The sequence below is a fragment of the Gadus chalcogrammus genome, chromosome 9, assembly GCF_026213295.1.
Source record: "Gadus chalcogrammus isolate NIFS_2021 chromosome 9, NIFS_Gcha_1.0, whole genome shotgun sequence".
Lineage (NCBI taxonomy): Eukaryota > Metazoa > Chordata > Actinopteri > Gadiformes > Gadidae > Gadus > Gadus chalcogrammus.
This window is the reverse complement of record NC_079420.1, coordinates 21209858-21225298: the sequence shown is the minus strand read 5'-3', so window position 1 is coordinate 21225298 and position 15441 is coordinate 21209858. Positions and strand designations below refer to the sequence as shown.

General features: G+C 49.9%; 1 protein-coding gene across 1 annotated transcript in view; it reads right to left on the bottom strand.

Moving 5' to 3' along the window:
- Nucleotides 1–15441, bottom strand: part of roraa (RAR-related orphan receptor A, paralog a) — a 186711-nt gene that overhangs the window by 59179 nt on the left and 112091 nt on the right. The window lies entirely within an intron of this gene.

The window sequence follows — 15441 nt, the reverse complement described above, 5'->3', positions numbered from 1 at the left end:
AGCTTTGACCTCAGTGAGTCAGACCCCATGCTCAGGTTGAGGTTAAGCTACACCCACCCCATTCTCTCCCCCCCCTCAGTCACCCCCTTGCATGCATATAGACACACATGAACCCGCACGCAGACACACAGACACACACACACACACTTGCATGCAGACACACACACATGAACCCGCACACACACAAACACACACACACACACACACACACACACACACACACACACACACACACACACACACACACACACACACACACACACACACACACACACACACACACTTGCATACACACACATTGACACAAACACACACTTACACGCACACGCACACCCTCAGGTGCAACCTCCTACATTGCGCCCCGGCCACTTCAGACCGCAGCCCTGGCTCTGAGCGTGGCTGCTGCTGCTGTCTGCAACATTAGTCTAATGGCCCCAGAGCCCGGTGCGGACGAGCGCCCAGCCAGCCGCGGTCCCCCGGCGGCCCCCTGGATGCGCATGCTTTGCGGGCCGAGAGCACACTAATAGATCCCGCTTGTCATGCGGAAGCGATTGGCTGATTCTCTCTCTTTCTTTGTTTTGAGTTTTTTCCCCCTTTCTGTGGCTGCCGCTCGAAACTCGTGGGACGGAGTGCTGCTGACATGATTCAGTGGCTCTCTGTGAGGAGGAGACGGGAGAACGGCGCCCGAGACGCTCCTCTCTTAACTCCCAGCTCGCACGGACAAGTGAGCGGAAAACGAGTTAATGACAAACAAGGGAGGAGGGGGGGGGGGGGGACCAATAAGATGGTTCTTTGCCTCTTTAACACAACATGCTCAACGTGAATGAAGACCGTGAGAGGGATAACATGCACCAAGGTGTGAGCAATCTGGGATGGAACTGAACGTTAAAAATACAAATTCAGATGACGATTGGGTGGATGGTGGTGTCAGTGCTTTAGGAAAAAAGGATGTTGTAATACCAGGCGCTCACGCATTTTATTGAAATGAATCCTTGGATGCCCACGCTTGGATCATAGCTGGTGTTAAATTGCACGTACAAACACACACATTTAATGTATGCAAGGCTGTCACAAGGAGTTTAAAGGAAAAGCCCTTTCCACCTCTATTTGTCATTCAGGCTCCTCTGATTGGAGGTGGCAAGGAGAGAGGGCCATGGAGCCAGCGAGTGAGTCAGGCGCGGGCCAGGGAGGACACGGCTGCGGGCGCTGACTTTGCCAACGCCTGCCAGCTCATGTCTACTCGGCTGGGTGGCAGGTTCAAAGGTCGCCGTGGAGGTGAAGTTCTCCTTGGCTGGCGAACACGCCCCCTAGTGAAACACGCTTGAGGATGCTCTAGGTCTAGGAAGTCTTCAGCACAGCCCTTTGTGTGCATGTCGGCCAATGCTGGCTGTTTGCACCATAAGATACAATCAGGATTTATTATTAGTCCCAGAAATGTGGATACAGTAAAGAACGGGAATGACATTAAGTCAACGGAATGGCAATACAATTTACGTCAAATATAAAATGGTTAGTGTAACGTAAAACCTATTTTTGCAGAAAATATGAAAATTGCAAATGGTTAATGCAAAATAACTAAAATGGAGGTCCATCCATTTTACGTTTTTGGTATTTACAATTTGCCACAGTGTGAAGGTGGGGAGAGGCGGTCACGGTGGGGGTCTTTGATCAGACCATACCCTCACAAAGGTAAACAAGGCCGGCGCAGGGTCGGCCAGACCTCTCCGGGGACGGGGGGCTGGCCAGGCGACCGGGAACAACACGCCGAGACCCTGCGCCGCTGGCGGGAGGGGGTCTGCCCCCCAACGCCCCCGTCAGGCCAGGCCGGTGGGAGGGGGCGGCGGGTGTGGCACTTGGTCCTGTAAACATGGCACTTAGACAGCAGATCGGAGGGTCGGGGAGGGGGGTTGAGTTGAGGGGGGGGGGGCTGCCATGGAGCTCGGCGATGGCAGCGGCGGCGGCGGACATCAGCGGCACGGGAAGTGACAGCGGCGTAATGAAGTCTGAGGCGCGGCGCGGCGGGCCGGGCGTCATAAGTCCGGGTTCCTCGGAGCCTGACAGGGAATGATTATCATGGATGGTTATTGTCAGCGGCGCCCGCGCCGGGAGACGAGCCGCGGCTCCCGGGTCCGTTGCGCCGGGTGACATTCAAAGTTACAGTCTCCTTCATATAATGGAGCTGTCCTCTCAGCGCACTAATGGGAGCGATCCATTTAACCTGTGCCAGAAACACACAGACGAGGAAGTTCCTAATGCGAGGCCTCTCCCGTGGGGACGCGTTGCCGCGCTCCCTCCACCCCCTGGCTGCTCCCTTCCTGCCGCTTGATTCATTGACTGGCGCTGCTCACTTATCCTCATTCACTGCTCAGTCTGTGGAGACAGGGAGCGCCCCGCGTCCCGCCGCCGCCGCGTCCCGCCCAGCGCTCCCGGACGCTGCACGCCGCCCGGGCACAAGGACATCGTGGGCGCGACCGAGAGGGAGGGGGGGGGGGGGGGGGCACGCTCCACACAACACACTCTCAACGACACACTCTCAGCAACACACAGACACCCGCAGAGGGGTGGCGGAGGAGCCGGTTCAGCAGCACCTGGAGTTAGGGGTCGTTACCGCAGGCCTCAGAACATGGCAGGGGGAAGGACGCAGCTTTTAGGATCACCAAGGCCATTCAACTGAGATAAAAGTCGACTCAAACGGTTGTAAAGCACTGATTAAGACTGGGTCCACGTGATTGCGGTTAACGCTGTAACCTGTTTCACTTTAATGGGTTGTCCACTTGGGGCGAGCAAAACTGCGCCGGTCATCTGGGTAGGGGCCGATGCTACATCAAGGTGTTGTTCCTTTCTTCAGCAGGTGGTGTTCATGCGTCTTTGTCATACATAGTAGCTTTAGCACGCTAAAGGTGGCCACCCGTCTCTGGGTGTGCGTACATTTTTTCAACAGGGGTACAAGACTTTGGATGAAAAACGACGCATGCCGAATTGCAATGAGAACGTATCGCGAAAATGAAGAGATGGAAAAAGACATGCATGCGGCGTTAACTTTCTTTGAATGTATAAAAACTTTGTCAGTCTCCGTGACGGCAAAGTTCCCAACACAAAGTCATCTGAACAGTCCTCATGTTTCCAGTGACACACTTAGACACGGCGGATATAATATAAACCATACATCCAAAAATTGAATGATTAAAAAAAGTGCAATGATTCTAATCAGCTGCCCTCTAATATACTAAAACACTTAATCCATGGAGAGGCCAACTCCTCAGGGAGGTTGAAGAGAAAAATGACTTCTCTGTCTCCAGGCGCTGTTATTTCTGGTCATTTCTAATTGGTTTTAACTAAAAGCAACCACTCTGCGACTCCACAGGTTAGCCAAATGCATCGCTACGGAATATATCTACAAATAGAAAAGATATACATCCAAATTAGTTTTAGAGGACAGAGCGCAGTCGTCTTTGGGAGAGAAGGGGAAGGGGACCGGGAGAGAGACGGGAAGACCCAAAAGTACGAACCGTAAAAAAAAATAAAAGAGAAGATAAGAAATATAGACGTACAACATTCAAATATTCCAGTCGGAGCGGAGCAGGAGTGCGGATCCGCGTGACCCTTTGATCACTACAAGGGGGCCCCCTGGTCTACCGGGGTGCCGTGTCATCCGCTCGCGTCTACCGCATGTCTGGCATGTCCCCGGCCCCCCCCCCCGCCCCCACACCCCACTACCCCCACTACCCCCCGCTCCGCAGCCGCCCCGCGACCGTGTTTTGTGCGGTTCTGCTTTGCCGGGCTCGGCAGAGTCTCCAGGTGAGTCTCCTCTGCGCTGCTCGGTGGCTCGTGAATTATACATGGCGGCGCTGCACTTGACGCGGGTCCGGGAGGACCGGGGGAAACAGCAGGCATGGCTGCCAGGCAGATTGAAGACTCTGACGGAATTTTAATTGTACCGCAGGGAGCGCGGCGGCTACCAGCACCGGCGGCGGCACCGGCGCCAGATAAGAGCCATTGTTGTTTGGTGAGAGACAACACCGGCGCAGGTTCCTCCCGCTATCTGATGGCGGAGGCGACCAATGACAAGCACCCGGCCGACTGGAGAGTAAAATGATGGCGTTGCAGAACATCTAACGCGGCGCTTAAGAGACCTTGGTTCACAGCGCGTGGATACCCGTCCTCATATTAACCCTAATGTAACTAGCTTTACAACAGGGGGTTTGAACGAGAGCGCCGTGTTCAATGTGCACATTATTGAATGATTAATGTCGAGTCATTTCCAGGGCAAGAAGAATATTTAGCATCGGGCAAAAAATAGAGGAGGAAAAATAACAAAGATAATCTGAATAATACCACTGAGGATGACACACTCCGAATGTTTCCCTCAGATCTGTGTGTGTGTGTGTGTGTGTGTGTGTGTGTGTGTGTGTGTGTGTGTGTGTGTGTGTGTGTGTGCGTGTGTGCATGCGTGTGTTTGTGTATGCCTATTTGTGTGTGTGTGCGCCTGTTTATGTGTGTGTGTGGGCGCCTGTTTGTGTGTGTGCACGCCTGTTTTTGTGTGTGCATGTGCGTGTACGTGTGTGCATGCGTGTGTGTGATTCTGCCGTAGTGCTGCGGGTGAAAAGCCAAACTCTGGGGTTTCCTTCCTGTTCCTTCCTCTGTTCCTGGTTGTAGCGCTACAGTACTATCACACTCTTTTGGGCCTACCGTACTATCACACTCTTTTGGAGCAGTGTCTGGTGGGGGGGGGGGGGACCAACATGAGGGTGCCGGTCAACATGAGGCCAGGGGGGCCAGAGGGCTGGTGTGTTCTCGCTGAGCAGAGCACCCTCCCATCCAGCCCCGTGTTAATATACCAACCTTTCAGCATCAGCATAAATAGCACAGGCACCGAGAAGGTTCCACCACGGACCACCCTGGCTAACCCGTTATAAAGTCGTATTGTTCGACCCGAGGGCTGGCGCTGTTCACGATTTAATGTACGATCACCCGGGGTTGAGGTAGGAACGGCTCAAACACACATTGTTCCTCCGAAGACAATGTAGCGAGTAAGTGAAGCAAGCGGGCCTAAGTGTGAGACTCTCTGGTGTAAAATCCGCCCGCAGAAAACAATGGCACTCCCCTCAGACAACAGTTTCTATTCATTCACACAACGATAAATTACCTTATCCGCGCACACGTTCTAATCCAAAGGGAAATACAATTACCTCCAGCTCCCAGGGCATGCAGCGGCGTAATGCACGTTTTACACTAATGGCTTGTGTGAGTCTTACAATTGGACGATAGAGATGTGCCCCCTGGCACTCACCTATTCATAAGGCCGTAAAATATTCAGGAGAAGCTTCATATTGCAGTTAAATAAAGGCGGCTACGGATGTGGGCTGAACAGCAGAAATCAATGCTTTTGTAAATTCTGCCGCGCTGTTTTTCCACCAGTAAAAACACCCACCGTCTACAAAAGCGCTTAACTGCTCAGGCGTTGTACCAGACCTTTTGACAACGAATACACACACCTGACTAAAGAGCTCATCTCAAATATGCTCCTTTCTAATAAGCCACACATGCATATTATATCATCAAAGTGGGGCTGGGGGGGGGGGTTCAAGTGTGTCCAAGATCAAGGTTTTGTCAATAGCTTGTCCTCACAAGACCTGCCTGTGTAATCACCGAGGGGGGCACAGGATTACAGCTTCGACGACAGGCACTAATGTCAGCCGTATAAAAGCAGCTGACTCAAAACTATATTGAAACCCTTTCATTACCATCTATCATTCAGTCTCAATTCTAATCCAATGCAGTGCCGTCGACCACTTGTCTAATAATGAACAGAGGACTGCGGGGAGGGATCTCGCCACGTGTGTGTATGTGGGAAGCCTCGGTCCCACCGCAGTGGACTTGTGGCTCTGCTGATAAGCGCCGGGCTGTAATTGCTCAGACGGGAGGGAGCCGGGGCCCCATTAGGTCTGGTCTTAGCACTTGCCAATAAGGCAAACTGCCCCTCTGAAGCGTCCCATGTAATGAAAACTTCCTCCGAGATGAATTACATGTATGTCAATCCACTAATTAATATCATGGACTTGTCTCTTCGCTTTTTAGCTTTTTAGTTACACACAAAAACAAAACAGAGAGAGAGAGGAAGAGGGAGAGAGAGAGAGAGAGAGAGAGAGAGAGAGAGAGAGAGAGAGAGAGAGAGAGAGAGAGAGAGAGAGAGAGAGAGCGTGCTTTCATTTTGAGATCCAGAGGCAGGAAATGGAAGGAAAGGCAAACAGGCAGGATTTCTACTGCTGCTGCGGCTGCTTCCTCTGCTGCTCACCGCAGTCCTGGCCCGCACTTAGTGCAGCATCTATATTTCATGGGTTTCATAATTAAAACCTGTGAGTTCTGTTATCCCACCATAGCTCGGCGTAGATCAAAGTTAGCCCTCCATTAACACGGTGGTTCATCAGTGGAGTCGCTCTCTTATGTTTAAGGCAACCAGAGTCACTTGAAGCTCAAATACCTTGTATCACACGCACACACACACACACACACACACGTGTACGCCCGCACATGCGTTATGTCGGGACAGCCGAGGAGCTGGACTATGATTAATAGAACACAGTTCACCCCCCCCCCTCTGTGTTTCAAAGCCAAACACAACAGAGGACTATAGATACGAGGCGGAGCGCATTAGATGAAAGGCTGGGTACATACACTACACAGGGGCTCTCAAGGTGCGCGTGGAGGCTGCTTCAGATTTATGGACATTAGATTCACCCCTCTCCCTTGATCACCGCTATGTAAATGTAATTGGGAGATAATGTCCACAAGTTCGTTTCCCAACAAAGAAAGAAGTGCATTTTTGCGTGACCGGTACGAAACAGTGAGAAACAAAAACCTGCAATTGCAACGGTGTTATCAACAGATTGAGCCGCGCCGCTTTATTTATTGGTCTGGTTTCCCCCCTGGGACCCTCGATGCTGGGGTCGTGACAGGACGGGTGCTCGGGCTGACCTGAGGCCGTCAAAGAAATTAGTTTTAATGATCCATCATTGCTGCAAAACCTCGACAATCTCCTGATTTAAGATCAACTTCAGAATTTGTTCCTTACTGATTCAATTATATTCTTGATTTGAGAGTGCTTAAATAAAACACATACCACCTCGTACACAGCCCCTTGATGCCTCTGATGTCATTGTTCTTATGATGCATTATACTCTCAAATAAACTTAAATAAACCGAGGGTTTGGATAGGTCAAAGCATGTGTTTATCCAGAGCATGAGTGGCTGAAATATGCGCTCAGAAAGCCACTCCAACAATGGAGTGTGGAACAAGCCACAATTTGCTTCCCATTTTGTGTTCACAAAGCCAGCTACAGTTCACATTATCACGGCCTTGCAACATTCAACAGGATAAGATCATCGGGCCCGACGTCGGTTCAATGACAGGAGAAAAACAACCCGCAAAAATAACAGTTGAAGGCCAACATGAATTTGCATTTTCTCGACTCAATTACAGTTGGGTGAAAAATGAAAAGCCCCAAAATACAGAACCAACATAGCTATTTTCAGATTTAAACTCTAGCCGTTTGGGAGTGAATCTTTCCCCCTCCAGAAAGGTAAGGAGTTTTTTGGGGCATTTTGTGTGATTTGTGCTGCCGACAAGACGGGACATAAAACACACGGTGTGGCGCTCAGTTCAGGCAGACAGGTTCCCAACGGCGGTACCATGCCGGTGGGAACATTTCCCATAGAGATAGCACAGAGTTGGCTACGAGGAAACGTTCCAGGCACAGTAGACGGTAAGTAACCGCTAGATGACTTCCATGCAACGCTACACAAAACATAATTGAAATTAGCGACTTCCAAAAAAAGAGGATGTTACTGAGCTTAAGTGTTGTGGAGCGATGCAGTCGGATAAAAACATAAACCCACGCGACCCGTCACATCGGAACTGACCCACTACATGGAGGGAAGGAAGCAGAGAGAGAAACGTAGGTGTACAGCAAATTGGATTCTATTACATTTGGGATTCTACAAATTGCCGTTGATTGCCGTCACTAAATGCTGCCCGGTCACCAGCCTGATTGACCCCTTGTTCTGTCGCGGCTCAAACCCGCTGCCATTCATAAGTCAACAAAATGGACTCCAAATGATGCCAACCCGCCAGTTGCTTCTAAACTGGACGTCCTGTCTGGGGAAAAAAGAGATGCGACCATACATCAGACTGACAGGACTGTCTGAAGCACTGAGGTACACGGGGCGGACAGGAGCCAATCAGCTTCAGCCCTCACGATCTTAAATCAGACAGCATCCTGTCCCCAGCGGTGCTCACCGATGCTCTGAGGCTTGCTGGATACACACTATAATATGACTTCTAAAGGACCGCGCCTGGGTCAACAATATCCTATGCAAAGGCAGACTTGCAGAACAGAGAGGATTCTGGGACCGAAGCGCTGCAGACACATGCTGTATAGACGGAGCCGCCTCTGTGAATGCATTAAAGGCATTCCCACAGGGCACCGAGGGCACGGGGTTAAAACCCCCTGGCCGCCATTGCTGTAGCCGCAGCCATACATTCACAGCCATGCATTCACATGACGAGCTGCCATGGCCAGCAGTAATAATTAATAGCATAGTCTATAAGCATTCCATTAGGTGCAAGCAGCTGTCATAAACATCTTAATTAATTTACAAAGGAAGCAACTAGGGAATTATGGCGACATAAAAATCTGCTTCTCTCTGCCGCTCCATAGCACTGGAACAGATCGGGCTTTTAAATTTTTAAACATGCCTTTCATGTTCTCCAGAGCACTAAAAAGCCTTTGAACAGTCAGCTTGTTAGGGGATGCACCTCGCAGGCCAGCACCGAGGGTCCTCGCACTATTCTTCTCTTGCGGTGACGAGGGCTTTGGGGTTCACTTCCGTGGCTAGACTTGAGAGCCTGAGACTCAAGGAATTCTCCCCTCCCTCGAGTATCCGATTTATTTTACAATTTATTTGTGGTTTCCGTTGTATTTTTTTCATGGCTGTCGAGGAGTATACGTTTTCTTTATTTGAAGCCGTCCTTTTATTATTGTTTTCTCCCCCTGCTGTGTCACTGTTGATCAAAGGTAATATCTGGAACATCTATCTCTGTTCTGGTGCTGCCTGTTTTTATCTCGTTTTCACAAATGAAATTGAGCTAAACAAATCCAGTTAAGCTAACCAATTACAAGGGATGCACCAATTGTGAATTTCTTGGCCCATGCGGTAACAATATTAAAAGAAAAAGAATTGCTGATAGCCGATGCTGAGAGGAATGTTTTTTTTTGTATGTTTATTTTATTTCTGTCTTTATTTATTCCCATTTTTGTGCCACGGAGACAAAGAAATCTGCAATATGAAAACAGTTAAAGTCTTCAGCCTTTCATCACACTCTCTTTCAATGAGAATTATTCAATCATACTAATGTATGAAAAAACATTTGATGTGACCCATTTTCCCCATTACAAACTAAAATGTTGTGAAAGTTGAAAAATGTAGGTGACACAACAGATAAGCATCGGCAACTTCTATTGGCCGAAAACAGCCATTGGCAGGGTACAAGCCGAATGTCGGCTAATACCGATGTACAGCCGATAAATCGCTGCATCCCTATCATTTGATTAGATAACAGTTTTGTTTGGGAGTGCAGTAATCCAATCGGGAAAGCAAACCCCCCCACTGAGCGATTTACAACCCCAAACAACAGCAGCTGGCCGCCGGGGGCCTTACGTAAGAGAGGGGCCCCTCCGGAGGCTGCGGGCGCTGAGGGACACCACAAGACGGGCCCGGAGGAGCGGCTCTGCAAGGTAATCTGCCCGCTGCACAGCCCAGCGCAGGGTCAAGGTGGTGAACACCGCTCTCCTGCTCTAACCTGGTGCGTGAACTTCGCCCTGGGCCGGATTACGCAGACCGCTCTGTTATAGCGGCGCGGCTTTATGATGTGGCATCGACCGCGTCCAATGGGGCCACAACATCAGCCCGCCCTGACACTAAGCAGGGCTGACCCATCATTTCATGGAGCTGGCAGAGACAGTATTAGCCGTCTGCCAAGCAATACAGTACCGGCTGCAGCTTGAGAAGGACTTATCTGGCGCGCGGGGCAGGTTTGAATGAAGCCAGCTTGGAAATGAGGGGGAAACTAAATAAACACGTTGTTAAAAAAAAGAAGATACGCAGGGAAAGAGACAATGCCTGTTCGTCTGGCGGGCGCCCGCCTTCCATGTTCTGCGATGAGGACTGCGTTGAGCTATGTGCTATGAGCTATGCGTCCCGGCCATGCCATCCGTCGAGATATTTAATTTTAATGCGCCCATTAGCCCTACTGCTCCCTGATGAGGAATCCCCCGAGACATCTCCCACACCCCGACCCTCGCTCATCATGTGACCCGTCTCCCCCTGCCCCTCCCCCTGCCCTCCCTCTCCATATGTGCTTAACCCGGTCGACGTGACACGACTCCATGCCAACGGCTGCCGCGGCTAGACCATCAAAGTCAGCGGTAAATTCGTATTACAATGCGATGATTTGACGTTTCCCTAACCTCCCCGCAGACCTTCCTCTGACGGCAGCGAGAGCCTCCGGGATAGTTAGCAGCATGACTCCCCTTGTACTCGTTGCCTTCTCTCTCTCTCTCTCTCTCTCTCTCTCTCTCTCTCTCTCTCTCTCTCTCTCTCTCTCTCTCTCTCTCTCTCTCTCTCTCTCTCTCTCTCTCTCTCTCTCTCTCTCTCTCTCTCTCTCTCTCTCTCTCTCTCTCTCTCTCGTATTACACTAACCATTATGTGTGCCAGTCTGTGTCTAAATCTGAGTTTAAATAAGTCACGTAAGATGGCTGCTTTGTTATTGCTACTCAATAATAGACCGAATAATAAAAACCTTGTGTTATATTTATACTTATATTACTGTTTCTGGTAAACTGAAAAAACTGTTTAACAGAATTTGGACAGAATAAATCACACGTGGTCCATCAGTCCTGACTAGACATCCCAAGGAAACGGGTGCTGTCGGGAAAATCAGGAGTGAAACACAACTCCTAACGACACCATTGTTCTCCCATCTGCAATCCTTCCCTCTCTGCTCCTCTGCATCACGTATTTATTTTCCGCTCTTCATGGAGATGGCTTTACTGACTGCCACTCTCCTCCTCCGAGTGGCTGCTCCGAGCACTCCAATGTTTTATTGAATTATGAAAACCTGATGTGCTGGAAAAAGGTGTTTGGAGAGCGCGTGGCTAACGCCACCATGCATTATTTCACACGCATTTACTCCGCCGCCACATTTCTCGGTTGCCATAGTGAGAGAGTGAGCTCGAAATATGAACAGATGTGCACTCTCTGGTTTTTATTACATTTCTTGGAACATAGCTAAAAAAAAAAGGGAGACGTATAGAAAATGTGTACCGGGATACACAGAGAGAGGGGGAGAGGAGAGAGCGTCAGAGAGACAAGTGCGGGAGAGATGCATGGCTCTCGTCCTATGTAAACCACGAATTGCATCTATTACATGTGCCGTGTGCTTGTTGGGAGGGGGGCTCATGTTTTGCTGTTTTGTCACTGGGAGCCTGTCAGGATGTGTAAGCATCAGGGCTACGGCACAGTGACACACTGACCTACAAGCACAAAGGAGAACTCTGTGTGCCTTGATAAACACACACACACACACACACACACACACACACACACACACACACACACACACACACACACACACACACACACACACACACACACACACACACACACACACACACACACACACACACACACACACACACACACACAGAAATACAGAGCGAGAGAACCAGCAGGAGGGGGGGGAGAGGGAGAGAGAGAGAAAAACAGAAATAGGGAAAATGAAATAAGAAGTATTGATTCATGGAACCGAGGCATGCTTCCCACCGCCTTCGTCATCATGGCTGTGTGCAGCAGGCTGGCACCTTAATTATTCCTCAGAAGCCAGACATAAAGTCTGTCTACGGCTTTCTGCCTGACGACAGGACGGTCTAACTTATTGCGACTTCCTAGAAAGGCTGGCATATCAGAAAGACACAAAAGGATATTCTCCACAAAAGGATATTCTCCTCTCCTATTCTATTGATGCATGGAGATTTCAAGATGGCCGCTTGGTCACATCGAAGAGGCCCTGCCCCCAGAAGAAACCAACAAAAAATGGTGGTTGTCGGGGAGTGGCTATGGGGGATGAGGGAGGCAGAGAGTGCTGAGACATTTCAAGCTTGACCTCTGATTGGCTGTTGAGTGTCCGTGTTGCTTACGGCAGGGAGGATGAGCACAATGCAATAAACACACACGCAAACAAAACTGCACAGCAACACAGACACGAGTCACAAAAAAAAGATTCACATCTGCGCAAGTGCCGCTCATATATTTAAATGTCCTTAATAAAATAACCTCCTCATTAAATACATAATCTAATATTACAACCGATTTAAAAGGAGACGCTCCAGAATGACAGATACCTGACGCTAATGTAGAACAGTGTTATTGTTAGCTTCATGCAGGTGCCTGCAGAACTGAAGGCTGTGTAGGCTGAGGATGGAGGCTTTACACTGACCACTGATATTTCATTGTCAGAGTGAGGGGGGGGGGGGGGGGGGGGGGGGGGGAGGGGGACGGACAGACAGCGCCAGTGCCCACATACCTTCACAGTACACGACGGAGACACAGACACACACGGCGAGACAGTCCTCCAGGAATAGAGAGCAGGCAGCACGGTGGATCCACTCCCCCCCCCCCCCCCCTCTCTCCGGGCCTGTTGTGTTCTGTCTAGCCGGGGCTTCTCCGGGAACAGCCCGGGAGTTTAAAAAATGCATTTGGTGTGTAGGTGATGCTAAGTAGGAGGGGGGAGCGGGCCTGTAGGCCCGGTTACTCAAATGCCAGCACTGTACGTCTCACCACCACCGGCTGCCCGGCACTTACATCATTTAGACCAGCGTGGGTGGGGCTAGTGTGTGTGTGTGTGTGTGTGTGTGTGTGTGTGTGTGTGTGTGTGTACGCCTGAGTGTCTGCCAGTGTATATGTGTGGATGTGTGTATATGTGTGTGTGTGTGTGTGTGTGTGTGTGTGTGTGTGTGTGTGTGTGTGTGTGTGTGTGTGTGTGTGTGTGTGTGTGTGTGTGTGTGTGTGTGTGTGTACGTGTGCGCCTGAGTGAGTGAGTGTGTCTGTGTGAGTGAGTGTGTGGTTGGGGGGGGGGGGAGGGGAGGGAGTGGCTGGAGGTAGCTCGTGTCCAATCAGGACGGGCCATGTGGACCGACCCAATGCGACGGTAACCCGTGGAAGTTAGGTCTGGCCACAGCAGGGCTTGATGGCTACATGCTGAGACGCAGAACCCCCCCGTAGCCCCCCCCCCGTCTCTGGAGCAGGACACACTCCCTGATAGACAGTAGGGAAGGCGGCGCGGTGCTTCTCCTCCCGACGTAGCGAGCCGAGCGGAATACAGACGCAACAGGAACAAGGCAGAGAGTCGGAGCAAATTAGAGGTGCACTGATCCGAGACCGTGGCATGGTTATTTATTAATCAGCTGAGCTTAGCTAACTGCCTGCTCAGATGAGCTCCACACAGGCACACTGCAGCATCAGCCACTCCCCCCCCATCCCCCCACCCCCCCCATCAACCACCCCAGCCCCCTGCAAGTCCAAAGACAACAAATCTGTTGACAGGATAAAACGCAACAATACATTATTTATAGGTGTATCCTTTTATATTTCCATGTTTTCCCCGCCGTTTGGGTCCCAGTACGCGCCCCGCGGTGCACCGTGTCACAGAACAACGCCGTGCCATCAGCCAGCGTCTGTGAACCTATTTGTTTAATATCGTCGGGCTCCGATCAACTCACTCCTGTGGTTTTCCCGATGTAAATACTGGCAGATTGAACGCAAAGTACACAAAGATTTGTTTCCGTTCCCGTCTCTCCTATGGTGAAGCAGCTGTGTGGTGTGTGTTGTCATCGCGCTCCGCACATACGCCAAATCAACCCCTTTCATGATGTACTTTTAGAGTTTACTGGCAAAGCAACACGATGAGATGACACATTTTTGCCAATTTCAACACCTCACAGTCGGGGTGTCAGCACAGTGAGATAGTGTGGGGAAACACAGCCCTTTAAGTGAGAAGAAACATCGCTGGGATGAAATAATAAATAGAAACATACACAGAAAGGGAGGCAAATCCTCCAGAGTTAACCCCGCCCGCCCCCACCACCCCCACCACCCCCACCACCCCAACCAACACCAACAACCCCACCGCCTCTTTTTTTTCTGGAAAAAACACTGTTGTCACACAGCCCAACAACACAACATACAATAAAACAGTTCACCACATGCAATAAAACAACACAACATACAATACAACACACCGCAACATACCACAACAAGATACAATACAACACACCACACCACAAAATACAACCTACAATACAGACCAAACCACAGCACAACACAAAATACAATACAAAACAACACATCATCCCACTCCCAACATTACAGCATACAAAATTCTAATTCACCTTGTTTCAGGTATACATACTTTCATCATGTAAACAGGAAACAATATGGACGTAGAGTCCATGATGTCACCCATTTATTCATACACAAGCATTAAGAGACTTCGCTTTACGGGTGCTGCAATTCTTGAGGTTGTCCACAACCAGCAGTTTAAACTAATTGACATGTTGAGGGCGGGAATTGAATGGCAGCCTTGCAGTAGGCTTGGGCAACAACTCAATCCTATTCAACCCTTAAAGGGCTCCAATTTTACCACCAGGTGTGAATGTGATTTGCCATTACAAGCCGCTTCAAAATCCGTCTTCCCTATGACTTAGTGACAACAAAAGAGCCCACCCAGATGAATGCTTCATAGGTCAGGTATGTTCTGCAGCCACTAGGGAACAGAGCAGGGCAGATTTTAGGCCTTTTAATAATAATAACTTGTTTATTCAAGGACACTTGGACCTTGAATAAACTAGCCGCTTAGATTATATCCGGACAACGTTTTTTGATTTGCTGTAATTAAATCACATTTTTCGGGGCTTCTGCATCCAACCACCGCAAGCCGCCTACAGGCAGTTAGATGAATTGCACGTCAGTCACTTCCACATGGGCTTCCAAACAGGGGCTCATGGCTGCAGCTTGTCTCCTCATCAACATGGCAACACTGGGCTGGTTGTTCCATGTAGATCCATCCACATCAGAGGCCCCAAATTCTCCAAAGTCCTCAAATACGTCTTTAAAAAGCTCTGTTTTTCAGTGTTGGACAGAAGGCCAAAACCTTGTGTTTTTACATTTCGCTGGCGTAGAGCGTAGTGCAGACATGGCCTCAGCAGTAAGCCTTTCTCCATCCCCAATGGGGATTGGAACCTCTGTTGGCTTATTGAGTCAATGCAAGCTTTAGCCTTTTAAATGTTTTGGGTTGTTGAGTGGAGACACGACTTTGTGAGGCGTTTC